This window comes from Canis lupus, chromosome 9 (genome assembly GCF_048164855.1).
Source record: "Canis lupus baileyi chromosome 9, mCanLup2.hap1, whole genome shotgun sequence".
NCBI lineage: Eukaryota > Metazoa > Chordata > Mammalia > Carnivora > Canidae > Canis > Canis lupus.
The window spans coordinates 43,856,954-43,884,267 of NC_132846.1; the positions used below are offsets into that span (position 1 = coordinate 43,856,954).

General features: G+C 44.9%; 1 protein-coding gene across 8 annotated transcripts in view; it reads left to right on the forward strand.

Moving 5' to 3' along the window:
- Positions 1–27,314, forward strand: part of RAD51B (RAD51 paralog B) — a 696,371-nt gene that overhangs the window by 612,207 nt on the left and 56,850 nt on the right. Inside the window, exon 11 of one of the 8 annotated variants that reach the window (XR_012036808.1) lies at positions 17,824–18,021. The exons of the other annotated variants lie outside the window; for them this stretch is intronic. The gene's annotated coding sequence lies outside the window, so the exon portion shown is untranslated. The remainder of the gene's footprint in view (positions 1–17,823; positions 18,022–27,314) is intronic. 8 annotated transcript variants of the gene reach the window in all.

Sequence of the window (27,314 nt, forward strand, 5' to 3'; positions counted from 1 at the left end):
GGGCTCGGGCTCGGGCTCGGGGTGCACACCTCAGCCCCCGCAGCTGGATTCCTGTGAGGAACTGGGGCAGAACGCACCAGCTTCCCTGAGGCAGGAAGGGCGGAGCTGAGGGTTGCTCCTGAAGCCTGCAGGCTCAGGGGGTCCTCGGCCTCTCTCTCACGTCCGCCCTGCCCAACGCCCAGCCTGATTCCCCAGGTGCCCAGCTGCGGTGGCCCGGTCACCTCTGTCTGGGCCGGAGGCCACGTCTGAGCAACAAAGGCGCCTCAATGGGGGAGGATGTCAATGTGCTTCCTCAACCAGAAAGGAGGTTTGAGTTCGGCCGAAGCAGCCCAAGCAAACAAGCAGAAGCCTGTCAATCGAAAGATGGGGGCTGCTGGGAGATCACAGGACAACAAAATGAGAACCATTATCAGTCTCGTCCCAGCCTAAGGAGGGGAGAGCCTTTGAAGCCTCAGACAGGCCGAACAGAACTTTCCACCTGAGAGGCGCTGGAGATGGGAGGTCAGGCTGCACACAGCCCCCATGAGAACTGATCAAAGCCTGCTGCGGAGGGAGGGGACCTACAGCTGCAGCCCTGCTCCCCCCACGGGCCGCCCAGGGCTTTCTGAAGGCAACCAGGCTGCCCTTTCGAGGGCCTGTGGGAAAACCCAGCCCAGATGCACGGTGCAGCCACCCTCCCACCCCGCCTCAGCGCCGCTGGGAGAGGGGAGAGAACCCCCTCAGTGGTCCTGAAAAGAAGAGGGAGGGAATGGAAGCACATGGAAAATGCTAAGACCACCCACCTGATGAGGGCCTACCTTTTGGGAAGCAATAACTCCTGGCTTCCCTGGTGCCCCTCTGAAAGAACAAACCGACTGAACAGGCCTCCTCGAAGCTACGCACTCCCAGGGATCTGTGGGATGCCCGGCCCCTCGGGAGCTTAATTTAATCTGTGTTGGCCTCTCGGTGCCTTTTTGGGGCTTCCTTGATATCCCCTCTCCTCCCTGGCAACCAGAGAAATGGCAAGAAGCCTCATTCAGGGCTCACAGGGTCCTGTGTGGATGCCTCCAGTGCTTCTCTCAGACTGGACAGCAGGATCTGCCAGCGAACACTCTAGGGTCATCTTCCACGCTGGATCCAGGAGGCGAGAGAACCTGTGAAAACGTTCTCCCTTGGGTCCTGCCTGAACTGGATGGCCTCAGCCCACCCTGCTGGCCTCGAGCCCCTTCCCTCCTGCCCAGAGCTCACCTTCCAAGGACTGGGGCTTCACAGAGCCTGTGAAGTGGGTGCAAAAAAATCCAAAGCCATTTCCACTGTGCTCTCCTTCTCAAAGGGATGGGAATGTTCTTTTCTTCTCTCTCCTGGGAGTGGGTCTGAAGGGAGGGTGAAGGGGGATATTAATGTGGAGGCCTGGAAGGGATTTGGGTAAAGGGGGAATGACTAGAGGAAATGGAAGCACTGGGGGAACTGAGATGAGAATGTTCCAGAACTGCTGGTTTAGCTAGCTGGCATTCTTTCCAAAATGGATGAATAAGGACTAGAGAGAGGGCCTCAGGGTAGACTGGACAGAAACGAAGGTAAAGGCATTTCCTCTCCCTCTTCTCAGGGGCCAGATCCTAAAGAGGGGGTGGACAACCAGGAATTACTGACCTGCCACCCACTACTCACTGTGAGATTTATATCTTTTTATTACTTTGCCCGGAGAGATGGATGGGATTATCTCCATTTTACAGGTGATGAAACAGAGATTCCAAGAATTGATCAAGGCTCTCCGAGGACCACATGGAACTGCTGGGCTGGAACTCAATCCCCAGGCGGCCTGGCTCCAGAGTTCATAACCTTCCCCACTCTTCCAGGCCTGCCCTGCCTCCAGGGGCTAGGCATATGGTGGTAGATGCTTTGGAAATATTTGTTAAATTGAACTGAACTGAGCGGCTGAACACACACAGGCCTCTTTCACCCTGACTAAGAGGAATCCTTTGAGGGTCCGGGTTATGGAAAGAAATTCTCTGAGGCACCAAATAAAATCCTTCTCTGAGGTGCAAGGAGGCCTTTTTTGAAATTAATACCTAATAAAGTTTACACAGACCCCCAAAAGGAAAAACAGAAGGGAACTGGAACAATAAAAAAGCAAAGTAGGTAGATAATAAAACTTCAGAGTGTTGTCTTTCATCCAGGAAGCACAAAGCATTCACAGGCTCTAATTACACCTTCATCCCCATGGCCCTTTCTGAAGTTGGTAGGCGCATGTTAACAGTACCCCTCCTTTTAGGCATGGATAGGTTTGGGTACCAAAAGCTTATGCAATTCTCCCCAAGGTGAATAGAACATGGCCTCATTCCCTAAACCTGTGTGTTGGAGGCCACTTCCAGCTGTGTTTGCTGACTCAGCAAATAAAACCAAGTTTTCTGAGAGGTTCGAGGGGTGGGGGTGGGAATGAGAAGGTCTAGGAATGAGAGGGGCAAAGCTGAGGAATTAGACCTCACTCAGGCCTGCACACAGTATAAATCCCCCCTTGTTGACCGTTCTTTATTATGCACGTTCTTTAATTTAGGCTCATGTTCATTGTGTAATTTGGTGGGTGCCAATGTGTAGGACAGTAAGCCCCTCTGATGAAGGCGACAGGAAGGTGATGTCTGGGCTGACACACACCCAGGAGTTCTTGGGGGGGGGGGGTGGAAATTGCTCCTATGTCCTATGGACACACTGGATGTTGAGGCTCAGACAACTGGAGATGGGTAAGGGGACTTAATTGCAAATCTTTTTTTTTTTTTTTGGCTGGTTCATGTCCAATCATGTCATTTCTTGGCTTTAATAATATAATAATAATAATAATTGCACATGCCTTTTTAATAGTTCTCCACTGCCAAATAGTGAAATAGTGTTAGGCACAAATTCCTTCACTAGACCCTGAAGTCCTTTTCTAGTATGACTCCATCTGGGACCCCAGTCTTATTTCTTGTTCCCTCTTCTAACTTCTGTGCAATGGTTCCCAATTTGTGAGCTGCAGACCTGTGGGCAGGAGTATAGAGTTTTAGCAAGGGGTCCCTAACTCTGTACGCCACACCAAATATGGGTTATAGTCCAAATCAATAGTATATGAAAGTGTGTAATTTGTGTAATTTAAAAGGGTTGTCAAATTTCTCCCAGTTCTTTGTCATTGTGTGCGTTCTTGGGTACTAAAGTTCAACAATTATTAGAAGAAAGGGCCTGCATTATGGTAATGGTTTTCAAACTGGGGTCCAAGGAACCCCTCAGAGAGCCCCTGATGTAGAGCTAGGGGAGGGATTGGGATGGAATCAGAGCAGATGGGACCACACTCCACCACCCCCACTGCCACCACCCCCACCCCCAACATACACACACACACACAACTAACTCATCCCCTCCCCTTGCAACCATCTCTGCTTTTATCAGTTTTGCACACTGGCTTTCTAGTAAGATTTTATTTGAAAAACAGACTGCTGGGGAAGAGAGGGGTGGAGTTTATAGGCAGTGGCCAAGGACAAAGTACACATACTTCTAGACAGCCCCTCGCCACTGTTCAGTGGAGCGGTGAGAAATTGGTCACGACCCCGTGTGTGCCTACCATGAGTCAACTGTGGTGTATAAATGATGCAAGAGGAGGCATTCCCCCTGTCCAGTCCCATGGAGGAGGCACCCAAGCTTGTTCATTTCTTAGATACATTAAGTCCGTCTGGCTCTTGGACAGAAAAAATGAAGTTGTACAGTAGTCGGTCCCATTGTCAATGCAGACAGTGTCCCCTTTGCAATGTAATGCGACCTTTACTGCTGTCCAAGGAGGGGAGGAGAATCCTCTGTATACCAGCTCTTCTTGTGCACCAAAGTTCCTAGAGGGGTAGTGGTCACTTGGGGCCTATTTTCATCTCCTTAAATTTCTACCCAGATTTGTCTTTGCTCATTTGGCTGGTGCCTGCCACCCAGGCCTTGCCCTCAAGTAGCTTGGGTGTAGGCCTGGAATACTGGGAGCAGGAAGAAGTGGAAAAGCAGGACCCTGAGAGACTTCTGGAAATTCTTCAGCTGAGTGACCATCCATCCTCTCAGCCTGGTTTCAGACAGAACAACAAATAAAGAAATGCCCTGAACAATCCAGAACAGTGCTCATTAGCATGGGAGACTATGGCAGGAGACCCAAAGGGATGCCTTTGTCCCTGCTTTTCACTCCACCATCCACAGATGCCTTTAAAAGCCACCTTCCCAACACTCGAACTCAGGGAAAATGCTACAAAAGGGATGGCAGGACTCTCTTTACATGAATGGCCTGCTAGAGGCAAGTGAGAAACAATAGCAAGCAGACCCAGGCCTGTCACAGCTATGATTGAACCAGTTGGAATGTGGTTCTGTGTGTGTGTGCACATGCGCATGTGTGCACTTCAGACTATAAATATGGCTCTGGGTTCCTGTTTGCTGGGGGGAGTCTGAGGGGGCACAAAGCTCTGTGTGTATCAGAGGACTTCAGGGAGCACCCACACACCTAAATGCTCAAATTTACAGATGGAGGGAGTGGGGAATCAAGGGGAAGTTTTGAGAATGGGAGTGTGTCTGTGGATGAGCACAGACCTCTGTTCATGTGTGTTGGGGGAAACAGGGAATTTTGTGTCTGGGTAAGTGCATACATATGGCATGTGTGCATGCGTTCAAGTGTGCGAAGAGGTAGCTGAAAGAAAGTTTCAAGAGTCTATGAAAATTCTCAGTTAGAAAAATATCTTGGCAATTCCCCATACCACAGGTTGGTACACATTCAATGCTTGTGAAGTTCATTTCCTGTACTAGTTACCAGCCCTTGTGCATACAGGACATGAAATGTGATTTAGAGCAAAAACTCCAGGTATCAGAGGTGAGCTGTGGGACAGTGTATTTTGAGGGGCGGGGGTGGGCAGCAGAGTGGAGGGGAGTCACCACCCTGTGTCTTTTAAAGGACTATTGAAATCAATTTTTAATAGTAACCCAGAATTCCCACCCTGGTATGCTTGGGAGAGAGAGAGAGAAGGTAGAGATCTAATTTTTAAAATTCTGTCCTTCATTGCTCTGAAGCCATGTTAGTGCCCGATCTGCTCGTCCAATAGCAGCTGGACATCCCTGTGTGTGTATGTGTTTTTAAACTTGTCTGGCTTGTTCCACTCTGAGCTTTAGTTTGTGAGCCTGGCCTCAGGAAGTGTTTATGAGCTTTTTCACGCTGTTTTCTTTTGAGTTGCTTTTGTTTGGTGGCATGGAAGGGGAGAGCTTGACTTAGGCACTTCAGATCATACAGGGTCCTCCGACCGGCATCCACAGTGAAGCTGGGAAGTTTGACCCAACATCACCATGGCATGCATATGAGCAGACATTGCTGAACACTTCAGTATGGGGAGAAACCACACTCTATAAACAAACTCCTTGGCATGCGACCTCCTCAGAGTCTATCTTGCCAGTATATTCATTCATGTGACACCCAGATCATAAATGCTCAGTGGCCGCTAATTAACCATGGTGCATTCTAGTCCAACCAAGGGACCAAAGTCAACAGAACCCCCATTGTTCTTCAGCATAGCACAGTACCTTGCTGGATCAGGTGTCCTGAACACACACGGCTCCTGATACACCTGCATGAGAGTCACGAGCCTCTGTTCTTCCTCTAGTCTAGACTCCAGGAAGAGTAGAAAAATCTCCTGGATGTCAGGTTCCATGAAGCAGAGCCCAAACCTATCAGGAGGCCAAGTCTAGACAAAACAGAGCTCTGCAGATCACACCCTCAACCTTTGATGCTTGTGGAAGGAAAAGAGTACCAATCAAGGAGTGTGCCAGAAGGCTCACTGGGAGGTAGAGGCGAGAAGAGCCATACCTTGTCCTCTATCAGGCCAATGTCTAAGCCCCACTTAAAGCTGTTTCTGAACGCGGCATTCCTACGCGGGCGTGCTGCCGATGGGGTCATGTCCCAGGCTTTGCCTGGGTCTGATGCAGGACTTCAGTTGTTTATGGTGATAGGAGTTTGCTTGATATTCCATCCCCACTTAGTTGGCATCCCTCCATCACCCTCAAGCAATTCACAATATCTCATCCTAGGAGACCTCTGAACAATAGCAGAACTGGAAAGATTGGGACCTATGACTCCTCAGTGAATTCTGAAACTCCTTTGAAGCGATGCCTAAAGTTCAGGGAGAAGCTTGCCAAGGAAAAAAGACCTTGAGGCAGCAGTGGAGATGGAGTGAGGTACAGATCTTTGTCCTTCGTTGGACCTCTCGGCTCCTGTTCACTGGGGACCTTGACATAGAGTTCACATTCTATGCAAGCTAGTGTAGCACTCTGTTCATCTGTGATTCTATTCAAGGCCTGACATAGCTGCCTATTCCAGACCACTGTGACTGCAGCTGAGATGTGTCCTTCCTTGGCTGGAAGGCTCCATCTGGAGCCAATCCTAGCCCCAGAGGAAATGGGCTCCTGTGGGAAGAGACTGCTCCAAGGCAGCAACTTTCTGGGTGCCATGCACTTGCGGGCCAAGACTAGGCCCTGGGAGGATGTGGATTTTCCAGGCTTCCCTGACAGGCCTCACAATAACCCCAGCAACTACTTTGCCCCCAACAGCCCTGGAAGGGGGTCTGATTACATTTCTAGGCAATAGCTTTGGCATCAGAGGTTCTTCACTTGGGTTTCCTTGAGAGGGCTTTGCTTTTAGGGAATGGTGGGGTTCCTCTCCTCTGTCCTCCCCAAGAACCCCATGTATCCCTCCATCACTATGTGTGTCATGGAGTCATATCTGCCCCTTCCTTGTGTCTTCCCCTGCTAGCAAAGAGCCATTTTATGGGCACACTGGAGGGTCTGGGGTGGCCTGAGGTCCTGGCTGGATGAGGGTCCTCTAGGGCCTGCAATGAGTACCCCCAACACTCACTAGCCATTGGGCCTTAGAAAAAGGCACTTTTCAAGGGGTTTGCCCTCATTCTCATCCCCATCCACTGACACTCAGTGCTATATACCGTTACCTAAAAACTGGAGGTATATTTCTCTGAGCCTCTACTGGATTATTTGTAGACCTATATGTGAAAAAACTTCATAAAATGGCCAGTACAACACATATAAAGAGTTGTATTCTGTTAAAATCCCCCAACTCCCTTCAGTACCATCATCTGATGAACAGAAGACTTTACTATGACTCAGAGGCCTGGCTCTTCCTAACTGTGCTGTTTCCCATGTGATTTTTGGTGAGTTGCTTTATCTCCATGACTCTGTTCCTTCATCTTTGAAGTGGAAGCATAGGGCTGTCAGGGAGAATACTTTAAACCCTTAACTGAGTGGCATGATTGTTGGCATCATTCCTTACCGTCGTTGGTTAAATGACACACAGACACTTTTCTGAAGAGTGATGTTTGGTAAATACTTTGTCTTTGTGGGCCATGGGGTCTCTGCCACACTACGAAAGCAGCCACAGATGATACATACACAGGTGGGCATGGCTGTGTTGCAACAAAATTTTTATTTATGAAATGAGGCTGTGGGCCTGATTTGACCCATGGGCCATGGTGTGCTGAGCCCTGTTCTACCTGGGGATAGGTGCTCAGGAAAAACTTGGGAAATTGATGTTAAAGATAGGTGAGTAGAGACCTCTGTGCTCCAGATCCTTGATTTTAATTCTGTTTACATGAGCCCAGGTCTGTGTTCCTACCACGGGGTCACCTCCACCTCACTCCCCTCCTCCAGCTTTGAGAGATCACAGGCTCATTCAAACCCACCCACTTAATAGAGAGCAGAGTTTCTGTGACTTCTAGGATCTGTCCCCTTCCCCCGCCCTCCCCAGGACCTTTCCCCTCCATCCCGTTTGTGGGACACACAATTTGTAATCTCCTTAAAACCAAAGAAGCCAGGTCTCTGATTCATGTAGATTAAAATCAGCTGCAACCTATTAATGGCCCAGAGCCCAAGACAGATTTTAGGAAACAAAAACACTGGACCAAATTAGACTGAACTGGCCTCTGTCTCCAGGGGAGGGAGGTGGGGTAAGAGGCTGGGGGGTGAGGGGAGTGGCCATGTGGTTTTAATTAATTTGGATTCTCTTCCTGAAGCTAATTCTCCCAACACAAAGCATGTGTAGCGTCATGGAAGCAGCCAGCCTTGGAGCTGGGCTCTCCCTGGTGAAAGCCCCAGGTCCTGTTGGGGGCTGGGGCTGGTTGTGTGTCTGTAATTAACAGGTTTCAAAGTGGTTATTTTGGAAAAGAGAATTTCAGTGGCGCGTTAAAATCCTTTCATCAACCATCAGCCGGCATCCCAAGGCCTCCAGCAAGGCCCGGACCACTTAGGGCTTCAGAGAGCTTGGAATTCCCAGGGTCTTATTTGAGAATGTGGAGGCTTTTGCCATGGGTTTTATTAGGTTGATGGTTGCCATGACTTTCATTATGTTGTTTGGTTACTGGGATCATAAAAATGTTTCTCTCTTCCTAGAGTACCTAAAAACATTAAAAAGAAAATAAGAAGAGCTCCAGCCTTTATGACCATTACATAACATGTGAGCTGTGACTCCCCCATGGGAAGGGGCTGGCTCTGCCTCTGGGCCTGGGTTGGGGAGGAATTGAGGGTGGGGTGGATCATGAGGCTGGAGGAGACAGAGCAACCAACCAGCACTCCTTTCTAATCTCACATCTGAGGAAACTGAGGCCTAGGGAGATACCCCAGCAGGAGCCCATCTCATCTCTTCTCAGACTCTCGACTGGGTGTTCTTTATCCTTCTGGTGCATGAAGGCAATGAACAGGGTAGGAAAGGTAGAGAAGGAGTCTGAATTCTATTGGACTGGTGTTTTAGCATATTTCTAGGAGTAGAGGAAAATGGCAAGCTCACATGTAGCTTAACATAACATGCTGCAGTGGACAGGGGAGCCATCCAAGCCAGTGCTTGGAATCCCAACAATGCTCATAGGGGGAGCTCTCCTCAGACACTGCACTGAGGCCCTGAGAGGAAAGTCACGGGGGCCTATGTTGGCACCCAGAGCCCCGAGCTTCGGAAAGGAGGGAAATAGGTACTAAATCCTACAAGCCACAGAGATGATTTCTTACTGCTCTGAATATAAAACCTCTGAAATCTGGTCAAACTCCCAGAATCACCATATGGGGTAACAGGAACTTTTAATCTATTATCTGATAAATGGAACACCAGCCTGGCTTTACTTCCTATTTTGATGATGGCTACCTTCCAGAACCTTCTTTCATGAAGGACATGAAAAATATTTTGGGAGAGTTGCTATTAAATAACCCCTGGTGCTTAAAAACAATGGGCAGTCTCCAGAGCAGCAGGCCTTGCTTTCAGTGGGACACCAGCTAGATAGATCTAATCCACAATAAAGCTGTACCACAGTTTTTCAGAGGATTAGAGAATGTCAGAACTGGGAGGGAAATTCAAGTCCAGCTCATCCAGGCCAGTGTTACAGATAGGGAAACTGAGGCCTTAGAGCTGGAGTAGAGGGTCTAGCCCATGGTTCCCAGCCATCAGGTTTTGCCCAACTATCCATTCCTCACCAGACTACATTCCTTTTTGCCTTGACATTTTCATTCGTTTTGTTCAGTACTTACTGATTACCTCCTCTGTGTCAGACACTTCTAGACACTGCTAATTTCTTTTCTTTGAAGTTTTGAGAAGAAATAAAAAGAGATACAATTCTGTGGAATACATTAAAGAAAGAAAGGCAATTTTTCCCCCAAAATCCAGGTCTTAGGGAAACTTTGTGGGCCTGGACATTCTAGAGAAACACCTACTGTTTTGGATGTGCCTCTCAGAAGGCCTAATGATATCATTGTCACATAGGTATGGGACTTACCTAAGCTGCATCTGCTTACAATCCCTACCTCACTCCCAACAGCCACCTAGGTAGCCTGGCCCAAATGATTCTGGGACTGAAAATTGTCAAGGATTCCCTGGATCCAAGGTTGAATGAGTGCTGGTAGGAACCCAGGCCTGTTGAAGGCATGCAGATGTACGGGTCCCTCAATCTGTTTCCCATCATTCTCCTCCCATAGTTCACTTGTCAGTCCTTTGCTCTTGTTTACCTCTGTGTGAATAATTCCTCGATTATAAATAGAGAACTTGGCACTGAGTTTTGGATTATCTATGATCTTTAACTTTCCCAGGGCAAAAGAAATTAAACCAACAAATCTCTTTGTTTCTCATGGTTTGGTATCCAAGCCAAGAAAGCACTGATCTGTGTAGAGTGAGGCAAGCCAGAGCTCCCCACAACCCACCCCCCCACCTTGCACTCAGAGGAAGAAGTCATGCATGCATTCATTCATTCACTGATTCATTCAACAAATATTCAGTAAGCACCTATGTGCCAGACTCAATTCTAGACACCAGAGCATAGAGTGAAAAAAGACAATGTCCCTCCTCACCCTGTTTACATCTTAGTGGGGCTGATAGACAATGGGCAAACCAACCAAACAGCACCACCAACAAATATGCATATGCATATGTATATGTATACATGTATCAACTAGGGATAGATACTTTGAAAAAAATAAAGCAAGGTAGAGAGAGAGGAGTGAGGGATGCACTATTTATATATAGTGGAGTCAGGAAGACATTTCTGAAGAGGTGACATTTGGGCAGAGGTTGAATGAAGAGAGAGTAAGCCACATTCAGCCCTGAGAAAAAGAATTCCAGGCAAAAGGAACACTAAGTACAAAAGCCTGGGATAGCGACAAGTGTGATGTATTCAGAACAGCTAGGAGGTAAGGGATGGGAACAGAGTGAATGATAGGCACGATATGGGGTCAGAGAAGTGGGTAGGGACCAGCTCGGGGAAGGAAGACTTTGGGGTTTGTTGTGAGGTTCATGGGGGCGGTCTTTGGAGGCTTTGGAGCAAGGGGGTGATGCAGCAGAGATGCACGCTGGAGGGCTGGAGAGAAACTGATGACCCAGAATGATGGCCCAGCTCGGGGTAAACGTTTGCACCCAGACACATGGCAGATGGTAGCTGTACCTCTTGGGTGGTGCCTGAAGTAGAAACCTTTGAGGGCTATATGTTTCAGCAGGGTGGGGCTGGCCTGGGAGCTCACCACCTCTATACCAATTAGTCTTAAGCCCCAAAAAAGGAAATGCTGGTGTTTAAATAGCAGGGTTGGGACCTGTGAGTCATAGAACCCTCAATCAACTGGGCCACTCTTGGTAGGCTCTGGGAAATTGCTGGTGCAGAGTCTTGAGCTTCTTGTTTGACCACTTGTTGGGACCTCTGTGGGGGCCTCTAGATGCACTCAGAAAAATCAGACTCAAGTACAGACCTGGTCTTTAGGGGGTCTGGCTGTATTTTTGGCTGCCTGAATACTGTCTCATCAGTTTCCTTCCCAGGTTCTCTCATTTTGCAAAATGCAGGCTACCTCGCTGAGAAGCAGAGAGGAGAGAGGTGAGGGTTCTGGGTTCAGTCAGCCTGGGATGCAAACCTTGCCTTACCACTTAACAAACTTTTGAAAGTTTTTTAAAAAGCTCCCGAACCTCCTAGCACTGCATTGTCCAATGCGGTAGCCACCAGCCACGTGTGGCTATTTAATTTAAATCAATTAAAATGAAATTTAAAAAAATTCAGTTCCTCAGTTCCACTTGGTACACTTCAAGTACTCAATAACCACATGGGGCTGGTGACTCTCATGCTACTGGACAGTGCAGATATAGAACATTTCCAACATGGCAGGAAGTTCTATTGGACGGTTTCACTTCTTTAGAAAGGAAGTAACCCATGAGAAATGAAAAAGTTAACATGCACAAAGCACAAGGTACTTTGCCTGTCTCATCAAATGTACTTAGCATATGATAGTCATTGTGATTTATCATATGAATCTCTGTCCTGGTTCTGTTGCTGGCTAGCTGAGGGGCCACCCAGCTTCTCCAAGCCTCAGTTTTCTGGTCTGTAGAATGAGAATAAAAAGTAATGCTGAGTGAATTCCTCAGAGCATAACCCGATGCTTATTTTTCTCTCTTTGCCCTGGACCTATGAGACCATCCTGGCCAGCCTTCAGCTAACTTACCTAGACCTGAGCTTGGGATTTCCAGTCCTGGCATACTTAGCAGGAGCCATGATGAAATTGTGGCTCAGTAATAGATTCTGGAGATTTTAGCCAACTTAAAGGGCTTGAATGTCATTCGTGGTATAAAGTTCTAATGAAACAAGTGAACAGGTCTGATCAAGAAAAACAGTCATTTTAACTCAAGTCAGATATTTACTTAGCTCTGATGTTCTGAAAACTGTCATATCTTGGGTCACCCATCCCAGGCCCTGCTTCCTTGCTTAAATGTTGCTTCTGTGGATGCAGCTCTCAGGGAAGGTTCTCAAGCAGTCCTTCTGGTATCTTGGCCTCCAATCAGTCTTCCTTTTTCCACTTTGGGGTTTTGTTGTTGTTTAACATTTATTAACTGCAGGCATTTAGTAGGTGGAAGTTGGGATTTGCCTGGGGCTGGAAGGAAGTCATTTGCCAGGCCAGGGTAAGGTGTGGTTTAAGAATTGAAGCTAGAATCCCCTTTACCTGCTTAATTCATTTCAAGGGAGATTTGTTTTCAACTCCCAAATTACCTGCTAGGATTTCTTGACCTGAGATCCTATCTCCCATGGCTGTTTTCTTTCATTTCCGATAAGAAAGACAAAGACAAAAAAAAAAAAAAAAAAAAAAAAAAAAAAAAAAACAGACTGAGAAGCTCAAGAACAGTCTTGCACTCTTTTAAATAAAATTGCACACCGTGTGTGATTTTCTTTACTGTCTTCTACACAACAGGTAGTAAAAGGTCTGTACAAGGCATGGGAACCTCTGCTCCTCTGTCAAGCCTCCTCTGCAGGCTTGACACCCAGGGGAGTGAATGCAATGGGGGGTTTTACAGTCAACTCCAGGAATAGCGGAGATGAGGGCAGAGACCCCATTCTGTTTAGCTCACAGCTCTCTCCACTGTCTGAGCCCTTGGCTCAGAGCTGCTCTCTTCGCCTACCAATAGTCATGTGAACCTAAGTTCACATGCTGGTGACCCCTCCTCCTTCAAGGCATGGGCTCTTTGGGGAGCCTGATCTGCAAATGAAAAGAACTGAAGGGAGCCCCAAGCATTGCCAAGCAAAAGATCCAACAAACAAGGTTTATAGGGAGTGTTAAACTCATGAGGGATTCCCCGATAAATTGAAGTTCCGAAAAAACAAAGCTAGAAGGAACTGTTCCTCAGCTTGTGGAGCAAGAAGCTGCCTAAGTGCTGGTATAACTGTAAGCAACAAGACAAAAAAACAAGGAGGAGAAGGAGGAGAGGAGAGGCAAAGATCCTTTTAAGATGTGGATCAATTCCTTTAGGCTAGCAGCTCTCAAATGTTTTGGCCTTAAGGACTCCTCTGCACTCTAAATTTGCTGAAGACCCCCCAAAGCCTTTGTTTTTGTAGGTAGTATCTATTGATGAACCCTGGCATGTGTCCAGTGATCCATGTCTCCTAGCATTCATGGCCTGTGGATTCTCCTCCCACAGTGAGTCAGGTTTGGTCTAGGTGACTGGCAGAGAATGGCAGGAGAGGCTGTGTGGCTTCAGAGGCTAGATCATAAGAGGGACCCCAGGTTTCTGTCTGGTCTCTTCTGTCGTTCCCTCTGGAGAAAGCGGATTGCCATGTTTTGAGTACACTGGGAGAAACCTGCATGAAGGGGAACCGAGGCCCCCTCTCAACAGCCAGCAACAACTGGCCTGGGAGTGAGCCTCTTTGAAAGCAGATAGACCCTCCAGCCCCAGTCAAGCCTTTACACGACTGTAGTGTCATGAGAGGCCCCAAGCCAGAACTGCAGAGTCAAGCCACTTCTGAATTCCTAATCCACAGCAACCATGAGGATATGGGTAACTGTTGCTTTGCCGCTGGGTTTTGGAGTACTTTGCTATGCAGTAACAGATAATTAAATCATTTATCATGTTAAAAAAAGAAACCCCAGAAGAATACACTTAATATTTACTTGTTAATCTATCTAATATTCATTTATAGGAGTAGTCATATCTATTACTTCATTAAAGGTCATAAATTTTTTTATTTGCCAAGAAGTTAAAAATAACATAAGCTTATTGTAAAAATAATTGTGTTTTCCACAACAAAAGAGGACAAAACTTAGTGAGAAGAGTGACAGTGTTTTACATTTTTGCAAATCTCTTTAATGTCTTGCTTAATAGAAGACAGCTGGATTCTCATATCTACTTCTGCATTCAATCAGCTGTGATAATGTTGTTTTGATTGAAGTGTATGAAGGAAACCCAGCCTCACATAGATATGTAGCTGAAAAAGGGAGGGATATTTTAACAGTCTTTTCAGATAATTGTAGATACAAGTACCCCACTTTTCAAAAGTCTGTTTTACACCATTTTGCTTCTATGAAAGGCCTACATTAGTGCCTTTTTTCGTTAACCAAAAGAAATCAGAAGAGGATTTTTGCTTTTCTGAAAAAAAGGCCAGAAGTGAAGATACTGTTCATTCAGTGTTTGTGTTGCAGAGTCCTTATAGGTGCAGTGTGCACCCCAACCAGCGAGAGGAGCCCTGCCCGGCTCCTTCCCTGGGAACTACACTCAGCATCTTAGCATCCAGCCACCAGAGCTTTGAACTGCATCTTCGAGGTGCATTTGTTAGCAAGATGTGTCCTAAGGTATGAGAAAAGCCTAAGAGAAGTATTTTGGGGTCTGAGAACACTGAAAAGACTTTTCCCTAGAAACTGAAGGTGAAATTGCCCCTTTACACCTTTTCAGCTTACAGAAGATTTCATAGCCACGCTCTACTTTTGGATGGTGGTGGTGGCCCGTATTTCTCTTTGACACTACCAAAACTCAACAAATGGTAGGTCATTAAATGTTAGTTGCAATGTAGCATCTGAAATGATATCAATGAACTTTTCATGCTCCGTTACATTAAAATCCATTTGGTCTGTCTTGTGCTTTGTGTGGCTCTTTTGCCCACGCACGATTGTATAATGCTATGCATGGGTCATTTGGAAACTATTGCTCTACTAAGTTATGCAGATTTTCTGAGTTGGATGTGTCTCATAATAAAAACTGAAAATTCACATTTGCCAATGACAGCACTGGTCTCGTCAGAAACTTCTTTAAGTATTGGGAAGGTGTAAAGCTCACTGCAGCAGATATAAATTCTCAAAAATTCTAATTTTTGCTCGAAAGCTTTGATTTTGGCAGCAAATATTGGCAGCTATCTTTCTTGAAGTGACAAGCTCTATTTGTTCATTTGGGAGAAAGTGTCTACCCAAGAACCAAGATTGAATAGCCATGGTTATTTGCTCCTTTTGAGCAAACACAGTGTTTCATGGAAGGGCTAGCTCATGATAACCTCCTCCTCTCGCGAATGCCTTTCCTCCAAATAACCTTTGTGCTACAGGATGCTTACTTTCCAGTTCGCCACACATAATAGTTAAAAGACATGTACTTTGGGCAAGATTTCACAAAATTAATAATTTTGACTACTTCATCTAAGACATTCTTAAGCCAAAAGTGGTTTCCTTTTCCTTTTTTTTTTTTTTTTTTTTTCTGTCCTGTGACATTTTGGCAGTGAAGAATAACATGACTGCCAGCACTGTGTCTGGTGCCAGCATTTTACCCAAATGTCAACACAGTGAAGAAGGCAAATGACAACTTGGTATTATAATAAAAATGACTTTGACCCTGCAGACACCCTCACAGGGTCTCACAGACCCCAGGGGTCCATCGATCTTATTTTGAGAACCATTGCTTTAGAGCAAAGGGTACCATTCTACTGCCTGCAGCATTCATAGATGAATGTACTACATGCTAAGAAATATATGTATCGGGTCTTTGTGTCACATTGTAATGGCCATCATTTGTTGCAGAAGCTAGAAAAATCTCATTAGACATCAGCTTATTCTTGTGGGTGCACTTGATATGAGACAAGTTCTTTATGGAAGTTAGTTTTCATACTTTCATTTCCCCACTTGTAAAAGATGTGCATACAGCAGTAGGTAGCTAGGCACTGAGAAATTTCTCAGACTATCTATGTCAAATGATTAGGGTAAACAAGGAGACGGACACCTGCCCCCCTTCCTTTGTAACCTTTTCTTCTCTGCTTTTCATCCCCTGAGCAGTGACAGCTCAGTGGACTGCGAAAGACATCCTGTTCAGGGGAGTAGGATCCTTCAAGCTCCAACCTTAAAGTGGGCACAGGTCTTACATCCATGAGGTAGGCAGCAGGCCCTAAAGGTTGCATGTGCTCAAAAGGTGATGGCATCCATGAGGATTTTATCAGTGAGGAAGAGCTAAAGGCACTGCCTCTCCTGGAGCCCTCAGCATTCCTGTGAAGCCGACCTAGACAACACAGGGAGAGGTGTGGGTCTTTTTCATTCTCATTCAGTTTTGCTTACACATTTTTCTTGCTGCAGAAATGCAGAGTAGGTTTGAACCCCGCACCTGACTGGGCTCAGCTCTTTGGTGAGTGATTGTGTAGCTGTTCTGTCTGTGATCACAGGCCCTGTCTGCAAGCGGGAAACAACAAACGGTTGTGTCCGGATCCCTGGGAACTGGAGACCTTTCCACATCTGTTGGCCTGGTCGGGGGTGGGAGGAAATCACCAGAACCTTCCAACACGGGGCCAGAACAGGGAGACAAAGGGGAAGCCTTAAGCCGCTGGCGACCCCGGGTCATCTGACCACCCCATGGTCCTCTCCCGTCCCCTTTCATCCCCTCAGGTCCCCAACACTCAGCCTTTTCATCATTCTCCAGGTCAGCAGTATCAGGTTTATGTGAGTTGACCAGAAAGCTTATCAAATGAAGGCAGAAGCAGGTGTTTGCAAAGCTCCTCCCTGTTGAAAGCTGGGTTGAACAAGGTTGACAGTGTGGCTGAGGCCAACATCCCACGCTAATTGCATTTTCTTTCCTGGAACTCTTTCTCTCTTTCCTCTCTTTCTGGTTTGGAGCCCCTAGAGGTCTCTGGGAACCAGTCACCAAAACAAACCCTTCAAAGAGCTAAGGACTGAGGGGAAAAAATACTCAGGGATGTGACATCATGGGCTGAACAGTGGCCCTTCTATGCCAAAGCCCAGGAAACACCATTTGGAGGCAACCAAAGGCTTCTACCCAGTGGTATGCTGGAACCAGTTCCTATGAGCTCGTGAGGATTGATTGCACGCTTGTTTTCCCAACTTCAAAATCATGATGTCATGTTGGTAGCTTGAACTGACCACGGTGAGAATATTTAAATCACAGAAATCGGCAAGCTACAAACCAGGCTTTCTCCACTCCAAAACTGGTTGTTAAACATTTACCAGCATGCTGCTGCCTCTACTATAGAGATTGTTGTTCAAAGTATGTTTCCCAGATTAATTATATCTGAATTTCCTAGAGAAAAGAGAAGATGAGAGTGGAAGTGTTATTGTTTAAAATGTAGATTTCTTGGCCAACCTGAACTAACTGGATTAAATTCTTTGGAGGGAGAGCCTGAGGAAATGCATTTTTAGCACGTTGTGAAGGTTATTAATAAATTCAGTAAAGTTTAAGACTTCAGGCTTAAGGAGTGGGAGAGAAGAGTGGGTGTACATCTGGCTCTTGGCATCTGGAAGCAACAGCTGGCTTTAGTCCCAGTTGGCCTGAGAATGGACAGCTGTTTTCCCTCGAGATATAAACTTCATGACAGGAAAAGGAGGTGGGAACTCTGGGGTTCTAGCCCCCACAATAGACAACTGGTTCTGCCTTGGATCTTAGGATGTCTCTACTTTCTAACCCTGAGACTTGGACCCAAAGTGACATGGGCCAATGCCCAGACATATGCACCATCATTTGTATTGTTGAGAGGGTTGATGGAGCCCAGGGAGGGCCCATGGTCAGTTTTTAATGTTAGATTACTCAAGACAGCATTTTTCTTTCAGATTTGTACAGGCATTAGCAGGAGCTTTCACAATCAAATATGATTTGTGAAGTAAGGACCCTGTTTACTTTAGCCTGCTGAGCCTGGAAGAGAAGCTCCTTTATGGCAGAAAAAAAGAGAAGAAAAGATAAATCTTTCCTCAGCTGTGAAACAAAGTTCAAAGAAGACCAAACCCTACTTTTGTTTTGCATCTACCTGAGTGAGTGGTTCCCATTAATTTTTCCTGAAAAATCTCATCATAGTCGTGGGAGGTAGGTATTGATGAGAAAACAAAGACCAGGCCAGGTAATATGAAAAGGGAGCTGGTAGGTGGCAGAGCTGGAGTTTGGAGCCCAATTCTTAGGACCAAAAACAAAAACAAAAACAAAAAAACTAATGTGCCTTCCTCCCAAACACAATGCAGTATTTTCTCTACATGTGGTTGGAGCCCAGAGAAGTCCTTAATAGGCAACTGGGGAAGGTGACATTGGACATCTGAGCTCAAAGTATTGTGAATTCCTAAACTATCAGAGCTCCTTATATACTGATGCAAATTCACAAAAGCCACATGTAAAACTCTCAAGATTCTAAGCTATTGAATTACAAACTATTAGATTATTGACTATTAGATTATCCACTAGAATGGATAATTGAGAGCGGGCCATGTTTATGAATATAATTTAGGCATTCCCCATATCAGACATTGCAGCAGCTCATCAAATTCATGATCAAGTCCTATATGTTTGTGCTAACTGTTCAGGGCTTTTATTAAACATGAAACTTCATCATATGGGAAGGGGGAGTGGCCAAATGGCCCACTTTGGGAAAACAAGATGTCATCTCAGTATTTGTTGCCAGATTTTACAGGCTTTTTTGTACCTAGAAGCTCTCTTCCTCATCTGGGGACCCATGTCCACTTTGAAATCATTCATTCATTCACCCAATGTATAATTAAGATTTAGTCTATGTCCAGCACTGGGCTAGGTGTAGGGAAGAACAAGAGGCAGATAGATCTCCTCTTGTCTTCGTGAAGCTTATGGTCTACTGGGAGACAGGTATTATACAAATAAATATAAAAATAAATATGTGATTATACATTGTCTTGAGTGGTATGAAAGACAATGGTACAAAGAGGAAGGTCAACAGTTTTGAAAGATCATCTGCAATGAGAACATTTATATGGAGACCTTATCAATAGGTTTTTGTTGTTGTTGTTGTTGTTTTCAGTGGCAGAAGGGGTTGTTGAGAGTTTGGAACACTTGAAAGGGAGAGGTCAAGTAGGCACCTAAATATCCAAATCAAGAGGGAAGTTGTTTTGGGAGTGAACAACACAGAGGCAGACTCAAGTCCTCCTGAGATAATTTAGGGGTGATGTGAGAATGGAGAAGCAAGGTCTGAGCCCCATGACCTCTCTCTGGCAGAGGAGAAGGAACTCCCAGAGAGGAGACAGTCCTGGAAACTGTTGGAAGAGGCTATTTTAGGAGTGTCCCTATGAGAGTACAAAAATCAGAAAAGCTATTCAGGGACCCCAGCACACATCCAACCCCCACCTCCTCTTTTCCTCTGAGCCAGGCAAGCAGTCTGTGGGCCAGTGAGTGAATTGAATTGGAGCTCTCAGAATCTGGACTGGCCTTGTCCCAGGCAGAGCTTCATGACATTAAATTATTATCTCTTCCTTCCTCGGTCCCAAGTTCCTTAACCCCCAAGCTGCTGAGTATGTAGGTATTAGAAAGAAAGCAAATAAACCACTTTACACTGATGTGTGAATGCTGTTTAACCAGCTAGTTCTTGTTGAGATATATTGTTGAAAAAAGGCGGAACTAAATCTCTAATCTGTGGAATTTCAGGCCACCTAATACGTGTAAGGCAATAAATGCCCTTGGGAGGGAAGACACTTTGAGGTGGGGGCTGTCACACTGCTTCCCCTTCCCACTCCTTCTATGATTCCTGCAGCAGCTTTTCTTCCACTATTTCTGAATCTCTAGAGTCTTGAAAACCTCCACCATTACAAAGTGGTCCCTTTGGCCCTCATAGCCATGCCCCTGACAATTATGTTCATAATAATAGCTATTATTGGGTACTCGCTATGTGCACATACTAGACCAAGCATTTGACACAGGTTGACCTCATTTAGATGTCAGAACAACCCTATGAGGCTGGGCCAGTCACTACTCTCATTCTGTAGGTGAGGCCATGGAGGATTAGTAATGTGAATTAGCTGAGATTGAAATAGCGTCTTGCTCCCCAGTCCACACTCAGGGTGGTGTGGGTGGGATAGAAGCCAGAGACTGCCCATGTTTGTGTTTGCTGTCCTCAGAATCCACATGTGCATCCCTGATCTGGTTCTCTGAGGTGGCTCTTAGTATGCTTGACTCTGTTTCCCCTATTCTGAGTTTTCACAAGTGAACAGCCCAGGCCAAGACCACGGGTGCTAATTACAAGCAAGATGGGAGTTATATGGGGTGTCAGCTCCTGTCTCTTGAAAGAGAGGACCAAAAAAATGCCTCCTCATTCTAGAAAGATGAGGTTGGGGACACAATCTTTTCAGGCCAAATCTCTTGGGCAGAGTTTAAAGTAACCACAGAAGTATATGGATGCTTCCCTCACTGTTTCTGAGATGTCCAAATTTTTCTTTTTCTAGAACAGAACCTTTAGAAGGTTCCATAATCCTCCCTCTCCTGGCTCAGAGGCCCAGCTACACTTTATAAAACAACCCAGAGCCATCTGATTTGAAGCATGTACTGGCTCGTGTGTGCAAGACAGTAATTACCTCCAATTCCAGTTAGGAAAGCTGAAACCTGCCTTTTTCATGCCTCAAACAATTATGGAAACGCCTTTTGAAGCTCTGGATAGAATAGAAAAGCAAAACAAACCAGAACCAATTAGAGCCTGGGATTTGAGCATGGCTTAGTTTAGTGCAGTGGGACTCAGGAGGAACTGTGGGAGAGGGTCAGGGGTCACTCCAAACCTCCAGCTGCCGACCAATTTTGCCTGTGCCAAAAGAACCATTATTTTGTATTTAAAATCAAGGCCTCTCTCCTGGTCCAGGAACAGCCTCTGCATCAGCTGTGAAGAAGACTCCCTGATTAGATAAGGCCTGGAATGCATTTGATGTTGAGCAAAACAGTTCTCTGACAGCTTTCCTTATGTGCCATTAGAATATTTTTCCCTCAGCTGAAACTTGGTGAGATAAACTGAATCCCTGGGGACTCTTGTTTTGGGGTGCATATTTGAGGAATTTATGTGGCCTGTGTGCTATTTGGAATTAAGGTTCTCCAGTCTTGAAACTCCTCTGGGCTTAGTAGCAGAATCTGGCCATTTGGAGTCAGTCTGGGTAACCACTGCTATGAGAATGGAAAGCGGAATACTGGGCAAGAGGTCAGAGGTCAGAAAGCAGCCCTGGGGTGGGGTGGAAGCCTTAGGGCTCATGCTTCTTTATAGAACCCAAGGGTAGTTTTGTGACATTCAGCACTATGCCCCAAAGTATAGAGATGTAAGTGGAGCTGGGATATGGAGGTTTGCTGGAACAATAGAATTGTCTTAGCCAAGAGCTCTTCATGACAATAATTGTCCAGGTGGCCTTTTGAATTAATAGGACTGGGCTGACTGTTAGGGAGACATGACACTCTCCTAAGAGGCTCCCTTTTGAGTTTAGATTAGGGTAAAATGCGGCACCAAAGGGCCCCAAGAGAACCCAGTCTGCTAGATTCGTGCCTATACCCCAAGCTGAGAAGAAAAGCTTTCTCTTGGCATAAGTACTCAGCCCTCTATCTGCCCGTCTCCACTGCCTTGACAATGGATCCTGATATCTTACCTTAACTATTAGCAATAGCCTTTATGGGAATAGTATGCCTATAGAGCAAAGCAAAAAAAGGCACTTTGATTAGGAATGTGTCTTCTACCCTCAAGGTGGAATGAATATCAATGTCTGGAGACATTACAAAATGGCTGGTTCTGGTGACTCTAAGAGATAGGGTTCATGTATTATTAGGCCTTTTAACAATTATAAGAGCCAAGATGTATTACAGCTTTACCAAGTACTATGCACTGTTCTAAAGGCTTTGCATGGTTCACTCATTTACTCCTGACTCCAGCCCTATAGGGTAGGTACTATTATTATCCTCATGTTGCATATGAGGAAAGTGAGAGAGAGAGGTCACATGACCTACCCAGGAACACACACAGAATCAGCATAATGGACCAACAGAGAAAGCTCCTGTCATGATCCCAGAGTGGCTTAGAAGCACTGAAAAGTTTGAAACATATATAACAAGATGCTTAAAATGTAAAAAATCCAACCTTTTTAGGCTGGACAGACTAAAAGTGTGTGGATATAGATAGTGTATGGATACTCTGAGTGGGTAACACACTGGAGTGTTGGAATTAGGAATACTCCTGAAGGAGGTGTTTCAAGACCAAGAAATATAAGCAAATTACAAGGACTACACTTAACTTCCCTAGTAGAGAGATAGACTAAGGATGCCCACAGGCTCAAGCTGGCTTTACATAAAATGTGCCTAACAGATCTAGAACACATGATTTTAAAATATTCTGGAGACATACTCTTGAGATTTTAGGGATGAGTTAACTGTGGGAGAGTGCTCACATTCTTCTGTCAATTGTCCCTTGAAGAAAGCTTCCTAGTTGCCTGTGTCATTGATTTGACCACATGGGATGGGTTCTTTATCTAGGTTCTGATGCAGAGCAGAGGTTTTGAAACTTGAGATTTTTAGTGTTTGGGTCTTCTCAAGAAAGCAGGTGCATCTGCAGCTTTTTGAACACCATATATGGATTGCCCAACCTTTTCTCTGGAGCAGGTCCCCAGTGATTCTTCTCTAGCATGCAGCAGAGACTGCCAGCTGCTGGGCAGGCTCTCAACTGGGCTACAAATATCCATGATAGGGATGTTCAGCTTTTCCATTTGGGGCCTGTGATCAACAGAATAATGGCCTTCCAAAGATGCTCATGTTCTAATCTCTGGAACCTGTGAATATGTTATATTTTATGAAAAGGGAGCATTACGGTAATACATGGATTTAAGGTTGCTAATCCGTTGACTTTAAAATAGGAATATTATTCTGGATTGCACAAGTAGGCCCAATGTAATCACAGGGTCTTTAGACATGGAAGAGGAAGACAGAAGAGTCAGTGCCAGACTGATGCAATGTGACCCATTGCTGGCTTTGAAGATGGAAGGGGGCCATGAGCCAAGAAATGTGAGCAGTGACCAGAAGCTGAAAAACTAAGAAAATGTACTTTTCCCCCCTAGAGTCTCTAGAAAGGAAGACAACCCTTTCAACACCTTGATTTTAGCAATGTGAGACCTGTGTCAGACTTTTGACCTCCCAAACTACAAAACGATATACTCGTATTGCTTTAAGCCACTGTATTTGGGGTAATTTGTTACACCAGCAATAGAAAACTAACCCAGAGTCTGGTAGATAGCTGCAATGTAAAAGACAACAACATCCCCAGGTCCCAAGATCTGGGGATGGAAAATCACAATAGTCACCTCAGCATTTTCCTGATGACCATCTGAAAACTCTCACTGCCCTCCTGGCTAAGCACCATCTGTCTATATGTGCACATTCCAGCCATCAGAGTTCTCCCTGGATGGGGCCTGTATTCAGCTAGGGATGTTCCACTTCTGGGCACTGTTGCCAGGGCCTCCCCCCAGTGTGGTCCAGACATCCTACAGCCTTATGGTGAGCTGCTCTTTCACACCAACCAAAAAGGCTAAATACTTCAGGCCAGTTCAATGTTTGGGGGATTTCTTTCCTTTTCCAGACAGCCAGACACAATTCTGTGATCTCTGAATATGGAATTAGCATGACAGAGCCATGTGCAGGGGCACAATCTGAGATGCCCTTGGGTTTAAGAAGCTATTGGAAAATTTGGAAAATTTGTGATTTTTTTACAGTCTGCCATTCCTCCCACATGAATGTCCAAGCCAAACTCTTGAGCTGAGTTAAGAAGCTAGAGTTGCTGGGGTTCAGGTTCGGCCACTTACTAGCTGTGTGACACCAGGCAAGTTATTTAAATTCCTGGTGTTTCAGTTTTCTTATCTGTAAACTGGGGGAAATACACAAGTTGATATACATAAAGGACTTAGAACCACTTGGCATATGTTCAGGGCTAGGTAAATGTTAGTTGTGGTTAGTATTGCTATTGTTGTTCTGGTGTTATTATAATTAACTTGGTCCAAAATCTCAGGGGCAAGTCACTTTGCACATCAGGAAAACTAGCTTCTTCCTGGTTTGTCATATATTATGCTTCAACTGACAGAAACTACCACCACGTGGTGTTGAAAGCTCAGGTGTGCAATATCCTCTTTTAAAGCTTTTTTCCCCTCCAGACATCTCCTTCGGGAAGCAGGCCCTGCTGTGCCAAGGTCAGAGGAGTGATTGTAGGGAAACACCAACCTCTGTGCTTAGCGCAGTGCAAGTGTAGTGGAGAGAGGGCATTGTAGTTGCTGACTCACACCCACTGGCAGCCCAGCCTGCACCCAGACCATTCAGAGTTCTGTTCTCAACTCAGCTCACTGTGTGGCCAACCAGGAGCCCTGACATTTAGGCCTCTTAGTATTTCGAGACTTAGCTCATAGGTCCCCAGAAGTGGTGACAGAGAGGGGAGAAGATTGGCCAGTTTTCAGGTAGGAGGCACCCTGAGAGCCCAAGACACTGCTTGTGTTGGCTGGAGGCCACTCACAATAGGCTGCCTTTCTGGGTGTGGCAACCAGCCTACCCTGGCAACCACGTGGCCTGGTCTGTGCTGAGGGAGCAGGCTCTTACTGGCTACATGGGGGCTTCTGCAGGACACTTTAATCTGTGATTCACTCATGAAAGAAGTTTCTGAGCAGATAGAGGGGCTCAGGAGAGAATAAAGTCACATCTGCACAAAGCTTCAATTACAAACCATAGTAATAACAATGACAAAAATTCTCCATGCTCTTCAGTATCCTCGGGACTGAAAACAGAACTGAGATTCTCAGCTTTCTCTTAACTTTGTTTCTATAGGAAGTTTGAATTATAAAATTTTATCAAAGCCAAAAGCATCCCAACAGCTGGCTGGCCTAACCTGGGAACCTAAGCAATTTAGCCTCTTGACTTCAGCATGTAGGGGAAGGAACAGGAGGAAAGAGGAGAGAATAGGGAAAGAATGAGCTCCTTCTGCTTTTTGTGTTGGCCATTTGGGGCCCATGAATCAGGCAAGATGATGTCAGACCCAGGCACCCCCACTCCCAGGAGTCCCAGGTGAGCAGCAGGTGCCAGGAATAGGCCTGTGTCTCAGGGAAGCAGCACCCGGTAAAAGAAGGAGACGAAGCAGCACAGGCAGATACACCAGCATCTGTGTTTTTGCTCTCCTTTTATTGTGTGATGTAGTCAAGTTACATAACCTCTCTGCAAATCGGAAAAATTGCCTTGTACCTGTTGATATTAGAAAGACTGGAAATACAGGGCCTGGAGCACATTAGACATTCAATAGGCAAGCAGCAGCTATTTTCATTAGTTAAATGTAACAACCACGTGGGCCAAAGACCACCTAATTTAGAGAGTCCTCTAACTAGAAGAAAACTGCAAGAAGTCAGTTAATATAAGTACACATAGAAAAAAGTTTGGAAGGAAATTCACTAAAGTTTTAATAATGATTGTTTCTAAGTGATGGGATTATGAACTTTTGTTCCTTTATATTCTTTTGTATTTTTCAAATCTTTGATAATAGATATGTATTTTTTTATTATCTGAAATTTTTATTTATTTTATTTTTTTTTTTTTTATTATCTGAAATTTTTAAAAAGGTTGTTTAAAAAGTCACCAATCTCAGTTTCCTGGCTCTAGTCAGATTTGAACTAAGCCATACAAAGCTAAAGTCATCCAATATGTTGCTAAAGCCATGGGGATAGACTCTACCATCCCCAGTAAAGAATACCTTCTTCTCCACATCATGCAGCCCCAATGGAGCTTAACCCCCAAATGGCTTCTACCCCACCATAACCTTGCTAAACTACTTAAGAGAAAAACTTTAGCCACTGAGAATTATGTCACCCATCACATTTCCTCTTTTTTGCCTTTAGCTGCCAAGAAGCCTTGAACAAATTTAATGCTCAATTACAGTAATGGTTAGCTCAGGTTTTTGGCATAATTATTTTCTCTTCCTCCTTTATGGTTTAAATTTCTCTTTCTCTTATTCATCCAACTTATTGTACACATTTCTTTTCTTGTAAACTATCTTAAGAATACTTTGAAAGTTGGATATAAATCATAAAGTACAAAAAATAAATGAAATTTTACCTATTTGCTTGTAAAAACTCATGATTAGCCCGTTAAAATTCATATTTTTAAACATCCTGACCCGTAAGTTCCAGGAAGGAGGGATGAAGAGAATGAAGGAGAAAGTCTGAGTCAAGATCCCGTATTTAGTGAGAAAAAAAATTCTGACTGCAAATATGGATTTACTTGGAACATAATATTTACCTCTTAAAATGATTGTTTAATAATTCTAATACATGCTGTGAGCACCTACTGGGTGCCAGACACTGTTTTAAACTTTATCTCATCAATCTTGTGGCAAAGGTTTTATCATTTATAATTGACCAATGGGAAAACTGAGGCTCAAACAAGTTAGATAAATATCCCCCAACATCCCAGCTAGTAAGTGATAAGTCTGTGGTTGACACCCTGGTCCATTCAACTCTAAATAATTCCCAACCCTATTCTGCATCAGGAAATGCAGTTGATTTTCTTTTTCTAGATGGATTAATGTTGAGATGGTAAACAGGGCTGAAACCACAGATGACTAGTTCCAAATCCAGAATCTGGACAAGGGAGTCCATGGAATAATAGGGACTAAATTGTTCCAGGCATGGTAGATGACTGGAGTTGAACTCATTGCTAGAAATGAAACACTGAGATGGAACTTTCTTACTAGGGTAAGGAGGTTGAAAAATGATGTTGATGACACTACCTGGGACTGCTTCTATGAAACTGTAGGCCTATAGAGGTAGGAGGAAGTAGTTAAGCCTAGCAACAGAAACCAGGATACTTTAACTACTTAGGGAATCATCTCTACTACCATGGTTATGCAAGTTCTTAGTTCTGAACCAGAGACCTATATAAAATCTCTAGGATAGAATGGGTAAAGGAAAGAAAGAAAGAAAGAAAGAAAGAAAGAAAGAGGACCATCTTCCTCCCAACATACACACTCCAACTAGCATCTGAACAAAAATATCCAACAGTAAGAGAAATTGTCAACACAATTAACATTTGTTAGGTGAATTTCATCCAAAATAAATTAAGATAATAATTTGGCAAAGACTTTAAACTAAGTATATTTAAGTAAGAAGGAATAATGCCTATTCTTAAAAGGAAATTGTGAAAGAAAGCAAGAGTAAGTGAATAAGAATTAGTAAATTTGAAAAAGAACCAATTAAAAAGGTAAAATCTGTAGATAGGATAAACTCTAGAAAAGACACAGGGGATGAACAGGGGATCAGTAAATGGGAAGGTATTTAGG